This window comes from Nerophis lumbriciformis, linkage group LG15, assembly GCF_033978685.3.
Source record: "Nerophis lumbriciformis linkage group LG15, RoL_Nlum_v2.1, whole genome shotgun sequence".
In the NCBI taxonomy this organism is placed as follows: Eukaryota; Metazoa; Chordata; class Actinopteri; order Syngnathiformes; family Syngnathidae; genus Nerophis; species Nerophis lumbriciformis.
The window spans coordinates 37,802,089-37,825,314 of NC_084562.2; positions in this window are offsets into that span (position 1 = coordinate 37,802,089).

Here is a 23,226-nt window from a genome sequence, read left to right on the forward strand (position 1 = left end):
CCCCGTCTGGCCCGCCAGCATCTGCAGGAGCTGCAATTCTTGGCGGGACTCCTCGAGTCGCTGGCGGCTGCCTGCAGCCAACTGCGTGAGCGCCCCCACGAGGGCCCACAGGAGATCGTCCTCCCCCGCCTCCGATGGTCCAGCCATGTTGGGTGCCAAATGTGAACAACTCTCGCCGTCGTCCGGGTTCTCAGGACCATCAAGGAAGGACATTGCTTCGAGCAGGGGTTGACTTTCTTTATTATTTCAACAAGACAAGTCTTTTGCCGGATTGCTTTTCAGACTCGCCGTTCCCTGCTCGCTCCTCCGTCCGCTCTTCAGCAGCACGTTGTCTTCCTCGCGCTCTAACTCTCTCTCTATTCGCTCCTTCCCTCCAGCTGCGGGCGTTGCCGTGTGTCTTGCGCTCTTTTCCGCTCTCGCTCGGCGTCCGCTTCTCTCTGGCTCCGGCCTCTCTCTCCGTCTCTCGCTGCATGCGTGGCTGCTGGCTCTCCAACTCTTCTCCTGTCTCTCTCGGCTGTCACGCTTTTATACACAGAGAGGGGATTGATAGATTTTGCCCAGCTGCGCGATCCACGCACCTGTAGTCCATTTAGACGCGGGTCCGCCGGCCACGCCTCCTCGCCGCCATCTTGGAGCGGGCCCCGGCGTGCCCTGCCTCGTTGTCGATCCGCCGGCCCCGCCTCCCCACATACATATATCAAAATAAAGTACATAATGTACTGCTTACTTGTTTAAGTACCAGCTATAAAGCTAAAGTCTACTCAAACGAGTTGTCAAAAATTTATTCAAATAATTGGATATTGACACATCTCATCTTTATATAATTTACTAGAATTTTGGAAGTATTACATATATTAAAATAAAGTACCTACTATACTGTTCACTTAAAAAGAACCCTTTATAAAAATAAAATTTACCCAAACGACCACTTTAGTTGTTGCCAAAAATGGCTTCAAAGTAATATTTTGATATTGACCCATCTCATCTCTGCATATTTTAATAGAATACCCTTATGAGCATTACATATACCAAAATAAAGTACTTATTATACTGTTTACTTGTTAAATTACCCTTTACAAAGTTAAAATCTGCCACAATGACCACTTAGTTGTACCAAAATGGATTCAAAGCAATATTTTTATATTGACACACCTCATCTCTCTGGTGCATATGCGGCTTCCGCCATCCTAGTCACTGCCGTTGTGTCTTTGGGCAAAACACATCCCCCACCTTGATCCCAGTGGTGTAAATTTAGCTTACCACCACCAAAGGGAATGTATAATAAGTTTCTCAATGTAACGTGCTTTGAGTCACTAGAGAAAAAGTGCTATATCAATATATTTAATTCATTTTTTTTAATGTCTTTTGTGTTATTCAGATTGGTTGTGTAAGGTAATGTTGTGTCGTTCGCGAACGATTCGTTCGAATGAACGAATCTTTTGAGTGAACGTACTGAACCGAATCACTTCATGAACTGATTCGTTCTTTTCTCAGTTCAGTTGAGCTCCGCCGCGACCATGCCGGTAGGAGTGGAACTGGCGCATTCTGTGACTCACTGAACCCTCGACATCGGCGAACGACGCAGCCAGCTACTCATCATGGGGGCGGGGTGAGGGACTGAGTGAACGATTCGTTCACCACGGATTAACGACATGAATCACTCAGTGAACGACAGAATCAGGACTCGCGAACCTACTGACACAGAAAACTGACTGTGTCGCGGAGGAGGACTTCACATTGAGGCTCTTGTTCAGACACTGTGCGCGTCGTTCATTGGGTGCTGAGGGCTTGTGTCGTTCACGAACTGACACACACCGAGATCTGCCGCTGGGGAAGCTGTTACTGACTGACTCATGATTCGCCGACCTGCACACAGAACTGCTGCTGCAGAAGTGATTCAGGTTCACGTACTGAACTGTGCTGACTGTGGCGCTGTGTCAGTCACTCACTGCCTGGTGTACTGCATGCACAGAGCTGTGTAGGGACTCGCGTTCACCCTATTTGCTGCTTCTCCCGCGAATGTCTGCACTGTACTGTACTACGCATGCCCCCCCCCCCCCCCAATTTTTTTTTATTGGGGGGGGGGGGGGGGGGGGGACTCGGTGAACACATTTTTTGAACGACTTAATTTAAGGAACTGATTCTAGTGATTCAGTACAGTCAAAAGAACTGCCGATCCCATCACTAGTGTAAGGTGGTATCACAGAACTTTTGTCCAGAGACCTTTCCCAAAAAGAGAAGAAAAGAAGAGGAGCAGTTTATCTGTCAAGCATGCTAAATGCATTTTGACATTTGGAATCGATTCGGAATTCCTGACGCCCCTTATATGTATTACTGTAAATACAAACGTTTGTAGTTCTGTTATTTTATAGGTTCGGAATAAGTGTGTGTGTGTATATAAGTATACACATACATGTGTATATAAAACGTACGGTGTGTATATAAAATGTTTGTTGTTTGTATAAATAAATATATATTATATATATATTAGGGCTGTAAAACGATTAAAATGTTTAATCGCGATAATCGCAGTTTGTTCATAGTTTTAGATTAATCGCAGATAAAAATAATTTTTGCCATTAATAAGTGTTAAATAATATCATTAATCACATCACAGGGTCAAGACAGAGAGACAGAAAACATATAACACTGACATTCACTTTCATTCTAGGATCAATTTAGTGTTGCTAATCAGCATGTCTTTGGATGTGCCCAGAGAGAACCCCAGCAGTCCCAGGGATAACATGCAAACGCCACAAAGAAAAATCCCAACTCGAGACCTTTTCCCAGTATTGTGGGTGTTTTGATGATTAGCATACATTTTGCATTCAGAGACACAAATAGACGCAATCCACTTTGCACACGTTTAGTAGATCAGCTTTGCGCATGTTTTAGTACACAAAAACCTTTGGTAAATCAGGCCCTACATACACTGGCAATAGACAGGATTTTTCCAACCGCACTGTGACAAACTTTCATGCTCAGATATATCAGGACAGCGTCTCTTTTTGCGGTCAATAGGCAAGGGCACCACATGCTCACTGATTTCATCAAAGTTACTCATTAATGATGCTTTAATATAGTTGCAATCACGGCAAAACAGACACAAAGCAAGCGAACATGGGCGCTGATATTGGATGACGTTATCAGATTTTGATACACTGAGTGGTCTAATGGATATGTCTGTTGGTGCCACAAAGAGAGCAGGGTACTTGTCGGTTTCAGAAGTAAAACAAAAAATTCAACAGTGAAATGTGAAAGATAAGTTGTTGGTTTAGTTTATTTATTCATCAGCTTTTGTCCCTGAACTTTTCAAAAGTGTATGAATATATATATATATATATATATATATATATATATATATATATATATATATATATATATATATATATATATATATATATATATATATATGTATATACATATATGTATATATGTATTTATTTATTTATTTCCAATAAATTGTTACCATTTGTTTTTTAATTTAAAGTTCGTATTATCAAACAGTGCCAGTTTGAACAGGCAATTCAGTCCAATCCAGTAAGTAAGCAAAAAGCTGCACATTTTAGCTATCTACTTACGTGACAGCAAATGAAACTAGATATTCAAACGCAGCGAACCGTAAACTGGTTACGCCCTACTAAATACAGATAATCCTTTTTGGCGTCATCAAAACTTCCATTTCAATAGATACTTGTGATGTTAAGCCAGATAAACCCGCTATTTTAGCATGTGAATATTTACTTCCTTGTGGTTAATCTCTACATAATACAGCTCAGGTGGCTTCTTGAGCCTTTTGTTTTCGATGTAGGCAAACAATCGCAATATCCAAAATCACAAAAGTAATTCAAAATAAAGACAAAAATGGTGTGAGAAAAATAATCACAGTTTTTCTCAAGGAGACATTTAAGTTTTCCTATCATGTAAATTTCAGTATTTGCCTTTGTGCATATTAAAAAGCAAATTAAGTAAAACTCTGGTTGAATAATTAATTCTTAAATGTTATGTTATGTGGGCTTTGTACCGAGGATGTCGTTGTGGCTTGTGCAGCCCTTTGAGACACTTGTGATTTAGGGCTATATAAATAAAGATTGATTGATTGATTGATTGAAAGATACATGAGACAATCTTACAATGACATTGTGGCTAGATCTTCTCCATAACACATTAAGGGCCTGATCTACTAAGATCTAAATACCACGCTCTAAAAACTGTGTGAAATCTAAAACATACAATCCTCTGCCCACTATTATAGTAAGGGATGGGAATTGAAAACCGGTTCTTGTTGAGAACTAGCTCCTAGGGTTTCGATTTCTGGGAATCCTTTGACAGTTTTGTTAACAATTCCCTTATCGATGCCTGTGGGCATGCATGACATCACCACGCACGCCGATCAGCAGCAAAGACATTTGAATTATTCAAGAATAAGTAAGACAGGACAACTTGTAATTGTTACAAAGTGGATATATTCTATCAAATTGAGAAAATACTAAAAGAAACATTAGCAGACAAAGCATGTGATAACAGTGAATGAATGACGTGTTTTCAATCCACTCTGAGATGGAAGTGAATACCGTATTTTCCGCACTATAAGGCGCACCGGATTATTAGCCGCACCTTCAATGAATTACATATTTCATAACTTTGTCCACCAATAAGCCGCCCCGGATTATAAGCCGCGCCTACGCTGCGCTAAAGGGAATGTCAAAAAAACAGTCAGATAGTTCAGTCAAACTTTAATAATATATTGAAAACCAGCGTTCTAACAACTCTGTCCCAAAATGTACGCAAATGTGCAATCACAAACATAGTAAAATTCAAAATGGTGTAGAGCAATAAATAGCAACATAATGTTGCTCGAACGTTAATGTCACAACACACAAAATAAACATAGCGCTCACCTTCTGAAGTTATTCTTCATTCGTAAATCCTTCGAATTCTTCGTCTTCGGTGTCCGAATTGAAAAGTTGCGCAAGCGTGGGATCCAAAAATGGCCGGCTCCGTCTCGTCGAAGTCATCGGATTCAGTGTCGCTGTTGTTGTGCAGCAGTTCTGTGAATCCTGCCTTCCGGAAAGCTCGGACCACAGTTGTGACCGAAATATCTGCCCAGGCATTTACGATCCACTGGCAAATGTTGGCGTATGTCGTCCGGCGCTGTCTGCCCGTCTTAGTGAAGGTGTGTTCGCCTTCGGAGCTGTGTGAAAAAAGCCACCCGGCCTCTTCGCGTAAACTTCCCTTAACCACTCGCTCATCTTTTCTTCATCCATCCATCCCTTCGAGTTAGCTTTTATGATGACGCCGGCTGGAAAGGTCTCTTTTGGCAAGGTCTTCCTTTTGAATATCACCATGGGTGGAAGTTAGCATGGCAAGCTAGAACCACAGTGAAGGATGACTTCTCATTCCCTGTGGTGCGAATATTCACCGTACGTGCTCCCGTTCCACAGTGCGGTTCACAGGAATATCAGTTGCTGTGAAATACGGTAGTAATCCGTGTGCGGATGGAGAGATTGCGTCTTTTTATGAACCGGATCCCTGTCGCTTTGTAGGAGCCATTTTGTGGTCTTTACAGATGTAAACAGGAAATGAAACGTACGGTGATATCCGCGCGTTTTTTCTTCTTCTTCCGGGGGCGGGTGGTTGCTTACAGTAGAAGAAGAAGCGCTTCCTGTTCTATGGGGGCGGGTGCTTTCCTTGGCGGTTGCTTGCGTAGAAGAAGAAGCGCTTCCTGTTCTACCGGGAAAAAAGATGGCGGCTGTTTACCGAAGTTGCGAGATCGAAACTTTATGAAAATGAATCGTAATAAAGCGCACCGGGTTATAAGGTGCACTGTCAGCTTTTGAGAAAAATTGTGGTTTTTAGGTGCGCCTTATAGTGCGGAAAATACGGTAATCACCACCACCAGCAAAGTCAGTAAGTTGTCTGCTGTTATTACTGCAGGTTATTTCCACTGCTTATCATGTTAAAACATGCTATTATTAACTGTAAATGTGAAATTAATGTTTCTCATGCATCACATGACAAGACGGCATCTGACCGGCAGTTTGCACGCCTCCTTCCCTAGAGGTACTCTACACAGCTGGAGACATTGTGATTAGTCAGAAATATCGCATTAGCTTACGAAAAAAGCAAATATGCTTAATTTTCTGCAAAATATTAGTTAATTTTTGTAGTTGATGGTTGGAAAATTGCAGTGCACAGTTCTACTCGACTAGATTTGCTTGTATTTGTTTTTGACTGACGTAGTTGTACTTACTTTTCAGCGCTCTGTGTCACAATCCGGTCGTGTCAAAGCGATGGTTTGTTTTGCCCAGGATGCGGAAGAACAGGCAGGAAAACAGCTTGCAGGTAAGAGCAGTCTTTAACACTACAAGAAGACAAATAATAAACGGGCCGCTTGAAGCACACAAAAATTCCAAGGCTAACCAGGGCTGTGTTTAGCAGATTGCTAAGCAGCAAACAGAACAAAAAACTAACCGAGCACAAAGTAACTAGTCACGAATAGCGAGCAATGCGACCGCGCCGAGTGCACAGCAACGTGGGTATAAAAAGAGGCATGATTAAGGCCGTAGCAGGTGGGAACACTGATCATAAAACAGAAACAGGTGTGGATAACGCTCACTGCTTCCAGCAACAGGAAATGTAACAAAGGGAGGCTTAGGAGCATTGGCAACATAAATAACACAAAACATAAGCAGATATGATCATGTAACGGATTCCAGACGTCCCGAGAAAAAACAAGTCTAAAGTCTGTGAAGGTTAGAGGGAGGAATTGAGGGTGGGTCGCCAGACCTAGTGTCCCAGGGGCCACCTGAGACGAGTCATGTGGCAACGGCGAGTGAAATGCAGCTGGCAAGGGGGGCGTTCACGAACTGGTCACACTGGTGGCCGTCAAGGAGGCGAACGAGGGCACTTCAGAAGAACTGGGCGTTGCTGCTGATTTCACGCAGGGTGTCCAAGAACTGGCCACATATGTAACCGACCCACTGGAGAAGAATGTGGCATCAGCCTTGCAGGAGGCAGAAGCCTCTCTGGGTGTAGAGCTGGTAGCGTTGATGGCATCGCTGGGCGTAGATCTAGCGGCGTCAGAGGCCTCGGTGGGCGTAAAGCTGGCAGCGTTGGAGGCCTCTCAGGGGATAGAGCTGGCGGCGTCTGCGGCCTCACTGGAAGATCTGGTGATATCTTCAGAGCCACTGGAAGCATACTTGCCAACCTTGAGACCTCCGAAATCGGGAGATTGGGGCGGCGGGGGGTTTGAGGTGTGGGGGCGGGGGTTGGTTATTTTCGGGTCTCCCTATGTCTGGCATTAAAAGATTACAGTTGGTACAAAATGCGGCTGCTAGACTTTTGACAAGAACAAGAAGGTTTGATCATATTACGCCTATACTGGCTCACCTGCACTGGCTTCCTGTGTACTTAAGATGTGACTTTAAGGTTTTACTACTTACGTATAAAATACTACACGGCTTAGCTCCATCCTATCTTGCTGATTGTATTGTACCATATGTCCCGGCAAGAAATCTGCATTCAAAGAACTCAAAAGAACTTATTAGTGATTCCCAGAGCCCAAAAAAGGTCTGCGGGCTATAGAGCGTTTTCTATTCGGGCTCCAGTACTCTGGAATGCCCTCACGTTAACAGTTAGAGATGCTACCTCAGTAGAAGCATTTAAGTCCCATCTTAAAACTCATTTGTATATTCTAGCCTTTAAATAGACCCCGTTTTTAGACCAGTTGATCTGCCGTTTATTTTCTGCTCTGCCCCCCTCTCCCTCGTGGAGGGGGGGGGCACCGGTTTGGTAGCCACGGATGAAGCGCTGGCTGTCCAAAGTCGGAACCCGGGGTGGACCGCTCGCCTGTGCATCGGTTGGGGACGTCTCTGCGCTGCTGACCTGTCCCTGCTCGGCATGGTCTCCTGCTGGCCCCACTATGGACTGGACTCTCACTAATATGTTAGATCCACTATGGACTGGACTCTCATTATTATGTTAGATCCACTATGGACTGGACTCTCACAATATTATGCTAGATCCACTCGACGCCCATTGCACCGGTCGCCCTGGGGGGGAGTCCTCACATCTGTGGTCCTCTCCAAGGTTTCTCATTGTCCCATTGGGTTGAGTTTTTCCTTGCCCTGATGTGGGATCTGAACCGAGGATGTCGTTGTGGCTTGTGCAGCCCTTTGAGACCCTCGTGATTTAGGGCTATATAAATAAACATTGATTGACATTGATTGAACTGTGGACGTCGTGTCTTCCGGAAAAAGGAAAAAAAACATCCGAATTCTTATAGGCGCAAAGTGCAAAAGCCAGCATCTTTGATGGTATGGGGGTGTATTAGTGCCCAAGGCATGGGTAACTTACACATCTGTAAAGGCACCATTAATGCTGAAAGGTAAAGAACAGGTTTTGAAGCAATAAATGTTGCCATCCAAGCAACGTTATTATGGACGCCCCTGCTAATTTCAGCAAGACAATGCCAAGGCACGTGTTACAACAGCATGGCTTCATAGTAAAGAGTGCGGGGAATAGACTGGCCTGATTGTAGTCCAGACCTGTCTCCCATTGAAAATGTGTGGCGCAATATGAAGCCTAAAATATCACAACAGAGGCCCCAGACTGTTGAACAACTTAAGCTGTATATCAAGCAAGAATGGGAAAGAATTCCACCTGAAAAGCTTCAAAAATGTGTCTCCTCAGTTCCCAAACGTTTACTGAGTTTTGTTAAAAGGAAAGGCCATGTAACACAGTGGTAAAAATGCCCCTGTGCCACCTTTTTTCAATGTGTTGCTGCCATTAAATTCTAAGTTAATGATTATTTGCAAAAAAAAACAAGTTTCTCAGTTCGAACATTAAATGTCTTGTCTTTGCGGTCTATTCAATTGAATATATGTTGAAAAGGATTTGCAAATCATTGTATTCTGTTTTTATTTCCGAATTAAACAACGTGGCAACTTGGTTTTGGGTTTTGTACTTTAAACATTATCCGATTCGAAATGTGCTGTCAACATAACGTTAACATTAAATTTACTGACGTCACTAATGTTGGTTTGAATGAAATTGATGTGAAACACTGTCGGCAGGGACGTGCACATGATTATAGAGGGGCAGGGGCTCAAAGTCAAAAAAGGTCAGGACATTTTTTTTGGTCCTTTACACAATATGAAAATTAATGTAAAATTAAATTTGCTAATAGGAAGCTAACCTTACAACTATACTATACTGCAATATTTGATAAGACCTCTTCTCCTACATCACTTGTAGCTCCTTCAACTTCCCCCTCATCTATGGCTTCCTCTGCAGTAGTATCATTCCTGTGGATTCTTCCTCCCCAACATTTACCGGGATTTCGATGGCTTCCTCTGTGTCAGGAGTTGCATCTAAAGCCTCTTTTCTCTCAGGTGTTGCTTCTACACTCTCCTCCTCCTCTCTCTCAGGTGTTGCTTCTCAGGTCTCTGCCTCTCTCTCAGGTGTGACTCTTTCTGAGGTCTGTGGTCTTTCTTGAATTCTGGTGCTAGTACTTGGTTTTAGCCATGCATTAAGAGGTCTGCTACCCTTAGCTGCTTCTTGGCGCTCCTTCTCCTTCCTTTTCTGTATCCTTTCTTTTTTTTGGTATTGTGCTGCAGGCATAATCAACGTGAATCAAGTTTGAATACAGATGGTAATATTCCTAACAGATAACCTACATCTTATATCCCCAGAATGCTGAAATTATTATTATTATTACTAATATTAATAATAATTATTATTATTAGTAATAATAATAATAATTATTATTATTATTATCATTATCATTATTCTTCTTATCATTATTGTTATTATTATCATTATTATCATTATTATTATCATTATTTTGTTAACCCACACAGTAATAGCAAAGTCGCAATAAACTTTATATCTAAACTAGAGATGCGCGGATAGGCAATTATTTCATCCGCAACCGCGTCAGAAAGTCGTCAACCATCCGCCATCCACCCGATGTAACGTTTGAGCAGAACTGCACCCGCCCACCATCCGCCCGTTGTTATATATCTAATATTAATAAAAAAATTTAAAAAAAAGGGTGAAAACTACGCGAATTGCACCTTGTGCAGACAAGATTTTTCGATCGGACACGGAGGAATTAGCGATGTAAAAGACCACGTTGGGACAAAAAAACACAAGTCTAATGCCGTTGCTAGCGATACAAGTGGAAAACTTTCAACGTTTTTCGTCGCCCAAACAGATTCTTTGGATGTGATAAATGCCGAAGTTTTATTTACGGAGGCAATAATTGAGCATGGACTTCCAATCGCACTGGCTGATCACATGGGACAGTTAATAATGTAATGCAACCTTAATAATGTAATGTAATGCAACCTTAATAATGTAATGCAACCTTTAAAAATCATTACGCGGTGATCGCGATCCCAAAAATAAACTTTTCTTGCATGATAATGTCCAGAAAAATTCGCTTTATATTACTATAGAGTCCTTTTAACGAATGAGTTTGATGGTTTATCACAAACCTTAAATGAAAGAAGTCCTTTGTTCTCCTGCACCATGCATGCGCAATCCTGTCGGCTGTATTTCACAGCACGACATACTGTAAAAAGTGTTTATACTATTTATACTTTCAATTAACAAATTGAAGTCTTGTGAAAGGTTGACAGGATAACTGGCATTAACTGTCAAAATAATTTCAAACTATTGAAGTTAGCTTACAGAATAAACATGTCAATCAACCCATATGATTTTTGCTGTAATATTTTTGTTTTGAAAAGTCACTGTGACTGATAGAAAAGTGATGGTTTTAGCAACATTTTAACCTGTCTGAATGCTAATAGTCATTTTGCGTCGGGGGGCGAAGCCCTGAACCCTCCACCAGGACTTTGTCCTGGACCTACCGGGGCCTGCGGCCCTTGGACCCTGGCTACTAGGTTTTTCTGATTTAAAAGTTGGCAGGTATGGTGAGGTTATAAAGCTTTTGCCTGTTAAAGAAAGGAGACTGATCCAATGCACAGACATTCGCGTGCCACGCTGTCACGACCCAGACGCACACCAGTGCGCAATCATATGGGAGCCGCGCTGAGCGCACCTCCAAGCGCGTCTCGCTGCCGGCGACGGCCAGATATGGGCCCACGCTCCAGCGCCATCCATTTTCAGGGCTAGTTGATTCGGCAGGTGGGTTGTTACACACTCCTTAGCGGGTTCCAACTTCCATGGCCACCGTCCTGCTCTCTATATCAACCAGGGTGAGCCCCACCCCTTTCATGAGCGCACTACGCGCGGAGTGACCCCTGTTACGCGCCCCCGGCAACAGGGGTGGCAAGCAGGTAAGCTGCGCGGGAGGAGCGCGCGGAGTGACCCATGTTACGAGCCCCCGGCCACGGGGGTGGCGGGCAGGTAAGCTGCTTACCTGCTGCGCGTGACGCCGGCCGCGGCGAAAGCGGACGAGGCGGGGTGTCGGTGCGGTGGGCGCGGTAGTGACCCTGGACGTGCGTCGGGCCCTTCTCGCGGATCGCCTCAGCTACGGCTCCCGGTGGGGCCCTCTCGGGGGAAGGGGCCTCGGTCCCGGACCCCGGCGAGGCGTCCCTTCTCCGCTCCGTAAAAGTGTCCATCTCTTTTCTTTTTTTTTCTTCTGTTGTGGCATATGCAGCAGGTGCCTGCTCGTTTTTCGTATGTGGTTAACAACATTTAACTATGTATATATATTTCCGAATTGGTTTAACTGCCACCCGCAAAAAAAAAAAAAAAAAAAAAAAAATTAATCCGCCCGACCCGACACGCGAGCGGATAAAATCTTAGTTTTTTTAATTTCATCCGCCCGATCCGCGGATAATCCGCGGACTCCGCGGTTGTGTCCGCAAACCGCGCATCTCTAATCTAAACCTCTGCTGTGAGAGAAATGTGATCCACCGTAAACACAGTGCATTTTATTTTGAAAATTAACCCGGTGTTTTATTTTGTATTTTGAACACTACTTCCTGCCCCGCACGATCCGCTCTGCTCTGTGCGGAATTGATGTGCCGTGCTCAATTAATGCGCCGTGCTCCGACGTCCGGCAAAAACAGAAGCTGACACACTGAATAATAGAATAATACAGCGTGTTTCTGAAATATTACCCATATTAGATGCTGAATAAGTGGACGGCGACTAGACCATAACTCACAGGTTCAAGTTGCTCCACTTTTCACGTTTCCTCAGGGGCGCAGTTGGCTCTCTCTCCTCTCACTTACTCACTCACTCGCCCTCTCTCTCTCTCTGGCGGAAGCGGCAGGCTCAAACAACCCGATATTACCGTATTTTTCGCACCATAAGCCGCCCTGGGTTATAAGCCGCGCCTTCAATGAACGGCATATTTCAAAACGTTGTCCACCTATAAGCCGCCCCGGGTTATAAGCCGCGCCTACGCTGCGCTAAAGGGAATGTCAAAAAAACAGTCAGATAGGTCAGTCAAACTTTAATAATGTATTACAAACCAGCGTTCTAACAACTCTGTTCACCCCCAAAATGTAATGTGCAAATGTGCAATCACAAAAATAGTAACACTCAAATTAGTGCAGAGCAACATCAATAACTCAACGTTGCTCGAACGTTAATGTCACACAACACACAAAATAAACATTTAAAGCTCACTTTCTGAAGTTATTCTTCATCCATAAATCCCTCGAATTCTTCTTCAGTGTCTGAATTAAAAAGTTGGGCGAATACGGCATCCAAAATGGCCAGCTCCGTCTGGTGGAAGTCATCAGAGTCAGTGTCGCTGTTGTTGTCCAGCAGTTCCGTGAATCCTGCCTTCCGGAAAGCTCGGACCACAGTTGAGACTGATCCACTGGCAGATGTTGGCGTATGTCGTCCGGCGCTGTCTCCCTGTCTTAGTGGCGCAGGTCATCTTGTTGCTTCCTCTACCTACGCACCATTGATTCATTTATGTTCAATTCTCTCGCTGCTGCTCTATTTCCGTGTTCTACTGCGTGACTTATTGCCTTGAGTTTGAATTCTGCGTTGTAAGCGTGTCTCTTAATAGGAGCCATTTCAAGTTGCTCCACTTTTCACGTTTCCTCAGGGGCGCAGTTGGCTCTCTCTCCTCTCACTTACTCACTCACTCGCCCGGAAGCGGCAGGCTCAAACAACCCGATATTACCGTATTTTCCGCACCATAAGCCGCCCTGGGTTATAAGCCGCGCCTTCAATGAACGGCATATTTCAAAACGTTGTCCACCTATAAGCCGCCCCGGGTTATAAGCCGCGCCTACGCTGCGCTAAAGGGAATGTCAAAAAAACAGTCAGATAGGTCAGTCAAACTTTAACAATGTATTACAAACCAGCGTTCTAACAACTCTGTTCACCCCCAAAATGTAATGTGCAAATGTGCAATCACAAAAATAGTAACACTCAAATTAGTGCAGAGCAACATCAATAACTCAACGTTGCTCGAACGTTAATGTCACACAACACACAAAATAAACATTTAAAGCTCACTTTCTGAAGTTATTCCTCATCCATAAATCCCTCGAATTCTTCTTCAGTGTTTGAATTAAAAAGTTGGGCGAATACGGCATCCAAAATGGCCAGCTCCGTCTGGTGGAAGTCATCAGAGTCAGTGTCGCTGTTGTTGTCCAGCAGTTCCGTGAATCCTGCCTTCCGGAAAGCTCGGACCACAGTTGAGACTGATCCACTGGCAGATGTTGGCGTATGTCGTCCGGCGCTGTCTCCCTGTCTTAGTGGCGCAGGTCATCTTGTTGCTTCCTCTACCTACGCACCATTGATTCATTTACCGTATTTTCCGCATCATAAGGCGCCCTGGGTTAAAAGCCGCGCCTTCAATGAACGGCATATTTCAAAACTTTGTCCACCAATAAGCCGCCCCGTGTTGTAAGCCGCATCTAACTGCGCTAAAGGAATGTCAAAAAGACAGTCAGATAGGTCAGTCAAACTTTAATAATATATTAAAAACCAGCGTTCTAACAACTCTGTTCACTCCCAAAATGTACGCAAATGTGCAATCACAAACATACGTATATCAACATGGACAGAGCTGCGTGAAAAAAGCCACCCGGCCTCTTCGCGTAAACTTAAACTTACCTTAACCACTCGCTCATCTTTTCTTCATCCATCCCTTCGAGTTAGCTTTTATGATGACGCCGGCTGGAAAGGTCTCTTTTGGCAAGGTCTTCCTTTTGAATATCACCATGGGTGGAAGTTAGCATGGCAAGCTAGAACCACAGTGAAGGATGACTTCTCATTCCCTGTGGTGCGAATATTCACCGTACGTGCTCCCGTTCCACAGTGCGGTTCACAGGAATATCAGTTGCTGTGAAATACGGTAGTAATCCGTGTGCGGATGGAGAGATTGCGTCTTTTCATGAACCGGGTCCTTGTCGCTTAGTAGGAGCCATTTTGTGGTCTTTACAGATGTAAACAGGAAATGAAACGTACGGTGATATCCGCGCGTTTTTTCTTCTTCTTCCGGGGGCGGGTGGTTGCTTACAGTAGAAGAAGAAGCGCTTCCTGTTCTATGGGGGCGGGTGCTTACCTTGGCGGTTGCTTGCGTAGAAGAAGAAGCGCTTCCTGTTCTACCGGGAAAAAAGATGGCGGCTGTTTACCTAAGTTGCGAGATCGAAACTTTATGAAAATGAATCTTAATATTTATCCATATATAAAGCGCACCGGGTTAAAAGCCGCACTGTCAGCTTTTGAGTAAATTTGTGGTTTTTAGGTGCGGCTAATGGTGCGGAAAATACGGTATGTTCAATTCTCTCGCTGCTGCTCTATTTCCGTGTTCTACTGCGTGACTTATTGCCTTGAGTTTGAATTCTGCGTTGTACGCGTGTCTCTTAATAGGAGCCATTTTGTGGTCTTTACAGATGTAAACACACAAATGAAATGAAACGTAATATCCGCGCGCTTCTTCTTCTACGGGGGCGGGTGCTTACCTTGGCGGTTGCTTACCGTAGAAGAAGAAGCGCTTCCTCTTCTACGGGGGCGGGTGCTTACCTTGGCGGTTGCTTACCGTAGAAGAAGAAGCGCTTCCTCTTCTACGGGGAAAAAAGATGGCGGCTGTTTACCGTAGTTGCGAGACCTAAACTTTATGAAAATGAATCTTAATATTAATCCATATATAAAGCGCACCGGGTTATAAGCCGCACGGTCAGCTTTTGAGAAAATGTGTGGTTTTTAGGTGCGGCTAATAGTGCGGAAAATACAGTACAAGAAAACGTGGAGTTTTTGTACCGTTGTTTTTTTTTGTTTTTTTTTACATCCCTGACAGGAATTTATTAATGTTGTTTAAAGAAAAAAAGAAAAAAAACCACACACACAGGCAGAAGGCACTTTTTAAGACAAGGCAAAGAAGGGCAGGGACTCAAGCACCCATAGGGCCCTATGTGTGCACGTGCCTGACTGTCGGTATAATACTGTCATGTCAAGCAGGTGCCGCCCCGCCCTAAAAGCAGAACACACGCTGTGCGTAGAGGGGGTGGCGTTTTGTGTGAAGAAGTGTGTGTCAGGTGTAAATTATTGAATGACAAGGCGCTTCATATGAGATTTTTCCCAAACGTCTTCCTGGACACGTCATGCTCTGTCACAGATTAGAACATTAACAGAAATTTCTCCTAAAAATGTTGGTGTCCCTCGTGGCACGTGTTGACTATAGGACATGAACTTGAAAACAGGAGGTTGTGAGTTTAAACCCAGGTCGCGGTTAAAGTGAAATTAAGTATTTCAACTTATGTTTTAATGATAATGAAATAGTTTAATAGGCTAAACTTCAGCAAAATAATAAAAAAAAGTGGATTTTTCATTATGCTGCTCAAAGTAATATTATTTATATGGTGCTGGGATACCCATGGTTTCATCCTTTTAGATCTCCTCTTGGACCACCATTTTTTGACCTCGGGATTTGTCATGTCTTGGTCACGGCCCTGTCACCAACCATCTGTTTTGAGTGACTTTCACCACAACGCAACGTCCCAGAAAATATCGCAAAACCAACGGCTCACCGTTGTTTGTTGTCGGCATCAAGGAAGGAGACGAAGATGCAGGCAGACGAGAGAGAGGAACAAAGCCCGGCTGATGTACAGTTCTGGAACTATACGCTGGCTAAGGTTGAACTTCTACCGAGTCTGTAACTTGGTAATGTTAGATCCTGTACGTACACATGTGTATATTGACAATAAGAGGCTTTTCTATTCTATAACATGTAAATAACTCCGCTGCACAGCTGTTTCAAATTGTAAACACAGAGCTGACGATACAGTAAACTACGCTACAAGCTACATCGCGAATGTAATAACGAATTATACTACCGGTACTTAGGTTACTCGTCCATTGCCAAACACTGTGGGCACTGATCAAATTAGTTTGTAGAAAAATCATTATTTATTTTGTCGCAATTGTGTAGCTAGCTCAGCCTTCTAGACAAAAGCTTTTGTCTAGAAGGCTGAGCGATCTACACAACAAATTGAGCTCACATCACTAACGTATCATTCACACATTTTTAACCTACTGTTATGACTTAACATTTCATTGTCTCCTCCATTGCCATGAATAGTAGACACAGACTCCGCAATTAAACTTTGTCTCTGAAAAAAATCATCTTTATACTACTGCAGGCTTCTGAAGCAGGAATCTTCGAAGTGGTTTGTTTTGCACACACAAAGAGAGATTTCTTCTAAGTTGAAGGCACAGTGGCGCGAAAATAAAAAGTTAGCCACTCACTTCTTTCTTCTTCAGATGAGACTGGAGGTTTTAAAAGTGTGCTGTGTTGGGTAATACAACTAACAACAGAACATCTTTGTTGTTGTTTTTTGTAAACTATCTGCATTCTAAATCTGCTTAGTAAAGCAAAACTTTGTCTTAACTTTCCTTCCCTGGAAACTTGTCTTGCAACTTAGTTTTACTTTGCTTTTGTTGAAGATCGCACATCTCTCTCTCTCTCTCTCTCTCTCTCTCTCTCTCTCTCTTTCTCTCTCTCTCTCTTTCTCTCTCTCTCTCTCACTGTAATTATTAGTTTGGGATTCAAATTTTTCTCATACACAGCATCATGTTAATCGATACATTAACATTGGGTTCACGAAAATAAAAAAGGTGATATTTTGACATTATTTCTGAAGAAAACTGCAGTAGAAACAGTGCAGTGGCAAAACATGTTAATTTAACTGAGTCACAAAACAATACAGGTGGATTTTGAATTGTTTTATTGCAGAGGCAAAAATATATTTTTTCCCTTCTCATTGGAGGGGGAGGTATGGTACACCAATAAGTTACATTTTGGACCTGTTCAATTTAAAACACAATCTTATACAAGACATATATGAGTAGGGGGTCCCTGCTCCATCTTTTCTACAGTTTGGTGGTCCTTGGCCTGTAAAATGTGGAACCCCTGATCTACCATTAGATATAAACCGTACCCACTCAATCAAAATTAAACTGCAACATCAAATATTTTTCTCCTCCGCTGTGTACTTTTTGTGTGGGACAAATGCGTCCGTCTCCAATATTGTCCACACCTGTCGCCATCTAATAACAGCAATATAATCCTAAACGCATGCCAAGACTCCACAGAAGTTGAAACAAGTAAAATGAAGTGAAAGGTTACTCAGAGGGAAAATCCCCGGAGCAAGGTTGTGTAGTTGCCGCCATGTTTTATAAAGCCAAAGGGTGCTAGCAACGGCGGTGCTGCGACACAGTTTCCAGGAAGTGAGTAGTGTTGCCTGAAATGCATTGACAGTTTTTGGTATATAAAAATTCAAACAGTACTAATAACCATCTGGAATTTTACCGCTGTTTATCATTATACTGTTTACCTTTACATCCCTATTTAATACACACAAACATTTAGTAGATTAGAGCCTAAAGGGGCAGCTACACACTACACATTTCCGGTTTAGATTGTAGTTCATGTCAGTTCTCAAACCACCGTGAACCATACTTGCCAACCTTGAGACCTCCGAATTCGGGAAGATGGGGGGGCGGGGTTTGGTGGTAGCGGGGGGTGTATATTGTAGCGTCCTGGAAGAGTTAGTGCTGCAAAGGGTTCTGGGTATTTGCTCTGTTGTGTTTATGTTGTGTTAAGGTGCGGATGTTCTCCCGAAATGTGTTTGTCATTCTTGTTTGGTGTGGGTTCACAGTGTGGCGCATATTTGTAACAGTGTTAAAGTTGTTTATACAGCCACCATCAGTTGGACCTGTATGACTGTTGATCAAGTATCACACTTGACTAACTACACTAGAGCAAGCCCGGTCACAGGCAATTACAGAGCCTGCTAGTCCGGGTGAGGAGTCAGTTAAGCTAGAACTAGCCAGCGCCAGGCTGGATAATCCCTGTACGCATAGCAATTCTCTTGGAATAATACACAACTCACATAATGTTTTTTCTGTTGTGACTGTGTCAGAGGTGGACGTGCATTCTACTGAGGTGGCAAATTATGATGCGTTCAGTTTATCGCAGCACCAAGCAAACCGTCTGAAAATTCCTGTCATATCAATTCCTAGATATGGTCGAAACTATTTAAAGTGCACTACGCATAATAAACGCAACATTATTAATATTGCTACTACGGTTAATTTCAACAAAAATTCGTCAAAACAGCCCAATACCTATAATATGGGCTTTTTAAACATAAGATTGTCTCCCAAAACGTTATTAGTTAATGAGGTCATTAGAGACAACAATCTTAACGTCATTGGTCTTAGCGAAACCTGGCTCAAACTAGACGATTTTTTTGCGCTAAATGAGGCATCTCCTCCTAACTATACGAATGCATATGTTGCCCGTCCCCTTAAAAGGGGGGGGGGGGGGGGGGGGGGGGGTCGGTCGCACTAATATACAATGAAAACTTTTACCTTAACCCTAACCTAAATAATAAATATAAATCGTTTGAGGTACTTACTATGAGGTCTGTCACACCGCTGTCTCCCGACCTGGCTGTTATCTACCGCCCCCCAGGGCCCTATTCGGACTTTATCAATGAATTCTCAGAGTTCGTTGCTGATCTAGTGACGCACGCCGACAATATAATCATAATGGGGGACTTTAATATCCATATGAATACCCCATCGGACCCTCAGTGCGTGGCGTTCCAGACTATAATTGATAGCTGTGGTCTTACACAAATAATAAATGAACCTACGCAATCTCAACGGCAATACGATAGATTTAGTGCTGGTCAGGGGTGTCACCACCTCCAAAGTTATGGTACTCTCGTATACTAAAGTAATGTCCGATCATTACCTTATAAAATTCGAAGTTCTGACTCATTGTCAACAAGCTAATAATACTAATAACTGCTATAGCAGCCGCAACATTAATGCTGCCACAACGATGACTCTTGCTGACCTACTGCCTTTGGTAATGGCACCATTCCCAAATTATGTTGGCTATATTGATAACCTCACTAACAACTTTGACAATGCCCTGCGGAAACCATTGATAGTATAGCACCGCTAAAACAAAAAAGGGCCCCTAAAAGGCGCACCCCATGGTTTACGGAAGAAACTAGAGCTCATAAATTAGCATGTAGAAAGTTGGAATGCAAATGACGCGCGACTAAGCTTGAGGTTTTCCATCAAGCATGGAGTGATAGTTTAATATCTTATAAACGCATGCTTACCTTAGCTAAAGCTAAATATTACTCAAATCTCATCCGCCTCAACAAAAACGACCCTAAATTTTTGTTTAGTACAGTAGCATCGCTAACCCAACAAGGGACTCCTCCCAATAGCTCCACCCACTCGGCAGATGACTTTATGAATTTCTTTGATAAGAAAATTGAACTCATTAGAAAGGAGATTAAAGACAACGCATCCCAGCTACAACTGGGTTCTATTAACACAGATACGACTGTATATACGACGGATACTGCAATACAAAATAGTCTCTTTCTTTCTGATGACATAACATTAGAGGAACTATTACGGCGTGTAAGTGGGATAAAACAAACAACATGTTTACTTGACCCACTTCCTGGGAAACATATCAAGGAGTTTACCCACATATGCGGTCCTCTCCAAAGTTTCTCATAGTCATTCACATCGACGTCCCACTGGGGTGAGTTTTTCCTTGCCCTTATGTGGGCTCTGTACCGAGGATATCGTTGTGGCTCGTGCAGCCCTTTGAGACACTTGTGATTTAGGGCTATATAAATAAACATTGATTGATTGAAGTATGCCTTGCATTCACTTACGTGTGTGTAAAAGCAGCATATATTATGTGACATGGCCGGCACGCTGTTTGTATGGAGGAAAAGCGGACGTGACGACAGGTTGTAGAGGACGCTAAAGGCAGTGCTTTAAGACATGCCCCCAATACTGTTGTCCGGGTGGAAATCGGGAGAAATTCGGGGAGAATGGTTGCCCCGGAAGATTTTCGGGGGGGGCACTGAAATTCGGAAGTCTCCCGGGAAAATCGGGAGGGTTGGCAAGTATGCCGGGAACAATGTCACAACGATGGCAGCAACGGCGGCAACGTAGACTGAGGCAGTAGCACCACGGATCTCCTTGAAAGGCGGCAGAGTCCTCCACCCTCTACTCCGCATCAACCACCGTGCCACAGTGTGAAACCTCCATGTTTAACTGTATTTAAGGCGCATCCACCAAGTTTTAGAATAAATTAATATTTTTACATATTTACACCGCAGATACGGATATTGTATTTACTAGTATGAAAGATTTTGTAAATATTTATTAACATACATTAATTGCTTCCAACACGACACGACAGTGAAACAGCTGATGAAACAAAACAGAAGTCATAGTCATGGACCCACTAGCTGTGCAAGCTAGCTCTACAATCAGCTAAACAAACAGACTCAATAACTCCACGGTGACAGTTTGGTGAATTTACGAAACGGGAACCAATAAAAAAATAATTCCATTTTAAGTTAATAATACGAACACAGACACTTGTAAACATCTTAGCATGTTTGCAAATGCTAACAAAGCTAGCTTGATTACAATAAGATTGAACATACAAATATGCATGAAAACCCTCCTACAGACATCACACATGGGACGATTTAGTAAGTGTGAATTGTTTTAGTTATATTGTAAGAATTACAAACTTTGCTTGGAGGGATGAATGAGGAATCCTTTCGAGTAGCACCGCTATAGACGAATAGTAGACAAAACGCGATACACTGTACTTCCGTTTCAAGAGACGAAACAGGAAGTACATTTTCAGACCGCAGCACCTGCAGTGAACAAACTCATCCAAAATATAGTACCACAGCACAAACAATAACACACCTTTTCAATGTCTCTGTTAAAAACTATTTTATGAATACAAACTACTCTAGACTAGCAGTGTTTATGATTTAGACTGTACAAAGAAGAGCTAGATGTCATGTTTGTGTTTGAAGGATGAGGTCGTGTTGATAGCAAGTAACTTAGTAACTCACGTTTTCTACAACATACATGTGTCTCCATGTAGTCTTGCTCTACCACATTATATGGCACGTTATGTTGAATATTAACCAGAACTGCCCCCTAGCAGTCATACTGGCTTCCTGTGCACTTAAGAAGTGACTTTAAGGTTTTACTACTTACGTATAAAATACTACACGGTCTAGCTCCGTCCTATCTTGTCGATTGCATTGTACCATATGTCCCGGCAAGAAATCTGCGTTCAAAGAACTCCGGCTTATTAGTGATTCCCAGAGCCCAAAAAAAGTCTGCGGGCTATAGAGCGTTTTCTATTCGGGCTCCAGTACTATGGAATGCCCTCCCGGTAACAATTAGAGATGCTACCTCAGTAGAAGCATTTAAGTCCCATCTTAAAACTCATTTGTATACTCTAGCCTTTAAATAGCCCCCCTGTTAGACCAGTTGATCTGCCGTTTCTTTTCTTTTCTCCTCTGCTCCCCTTTTCCTTGGGGGGGGGGGGGCACAGGTCCGGTGGCCATGGATGAAGTGCTGGCTGTCCAGAGTCGGGACCCGGGGTGGACCGCTCGCCTGTGCATCGGCTGGGAACATCTCTACGCTGCTGACCCGTCTCCGCTCGGGATGGTGTCCTGCTGGCCCCACTATGGACTGGACTCTTACTATTATGTTGGATCCACTATGGACTGGACTCTCACAATATTATGTCAGACCCACTCGACATCCATTGCTTTCGGTCTCCCCTAGAGGTGGGGGGTTGCCCACATATGCGGTCCTCTCCAAGGTTTCTCATAGTCATTCACATCGACGTCCCACTGGGGTGAGTTTTTCCTTGCCCGTATGTGGGCTTTGTACCGAGGATGTCGTTGTGGCTTGTGCAGCCCTTTGAGACACTTGTGATTTAGGGCTATATAAATAAAGATTGATTGATTGATTGATTGATACATGTAATAACATCTGATCATAACATCCACCTTTTTCTAAGACAAAATATATTAACATGACTGATCACATTAGCTGTGTCAGTTATTTAAACAACTTCTCATTCAGTCTAACCCTGACACATACAGTATGTGCAGTATGAACAATTTCAGATTGCATAGGCTATCTCAAATCTAAGCCAATACTATTTATAACACATTCACAACAATCAATATACATTTTGTTCAACATATTTAACATGCATATTGACTTTTCTTTGTTTATAAGTTCAGTCTATCAGGCCTTTTGATTTCTCTTGTGGACCTTCTTAACTCAGGTTCATGTGGAGTAGGTGTGTGAGAGTCAGTGTTACAGTCCATAACAGGTGTGGGTATTACCTGAGATTCACCACAGGTTACACTGAGCTCACCAACAGTCCCTTGAGGAGTCTTTAACAGACTGCGACGATTGCGTCTGAGGATTTGTCCATCATCAGTTCTCACCGTGTACGATCGTGTAGCAACTTCTTGCAGGACTGTTGCTTTTGTACTCCATCCATCAGTATCCTCAATCCTGACAGTGTTGTAGGTAGTCAGTGGCGAAGATGTTTGGTTGTTTTGTCATAGAATGACTTTTGCATCATCTTCTGTTGTCGTAGCTTATGTTCAATCTTTGAGGGATTATTTTGCTTTATTTGTCACGTGTGGGTTATGCAGCTTGCTGCGGTTCGTTCTCCCAATGCAAAAGACGGCTCCGGACGAAGGCGTAAAGGTAAGAGGTGGTTTATTTAACATAAATCATAGCCAAACAGAAAACAAGCAAAAGAAAAGTGTGCCGAACGCACGGGGAGCTAAGACAACAACTTAGCACAGAGTCTAATAACTAGGCACAGAGTCTAGAACAGGAATACATACGCGACGGTTGCTTACAGCAAACAAGGAAGCCAGGACG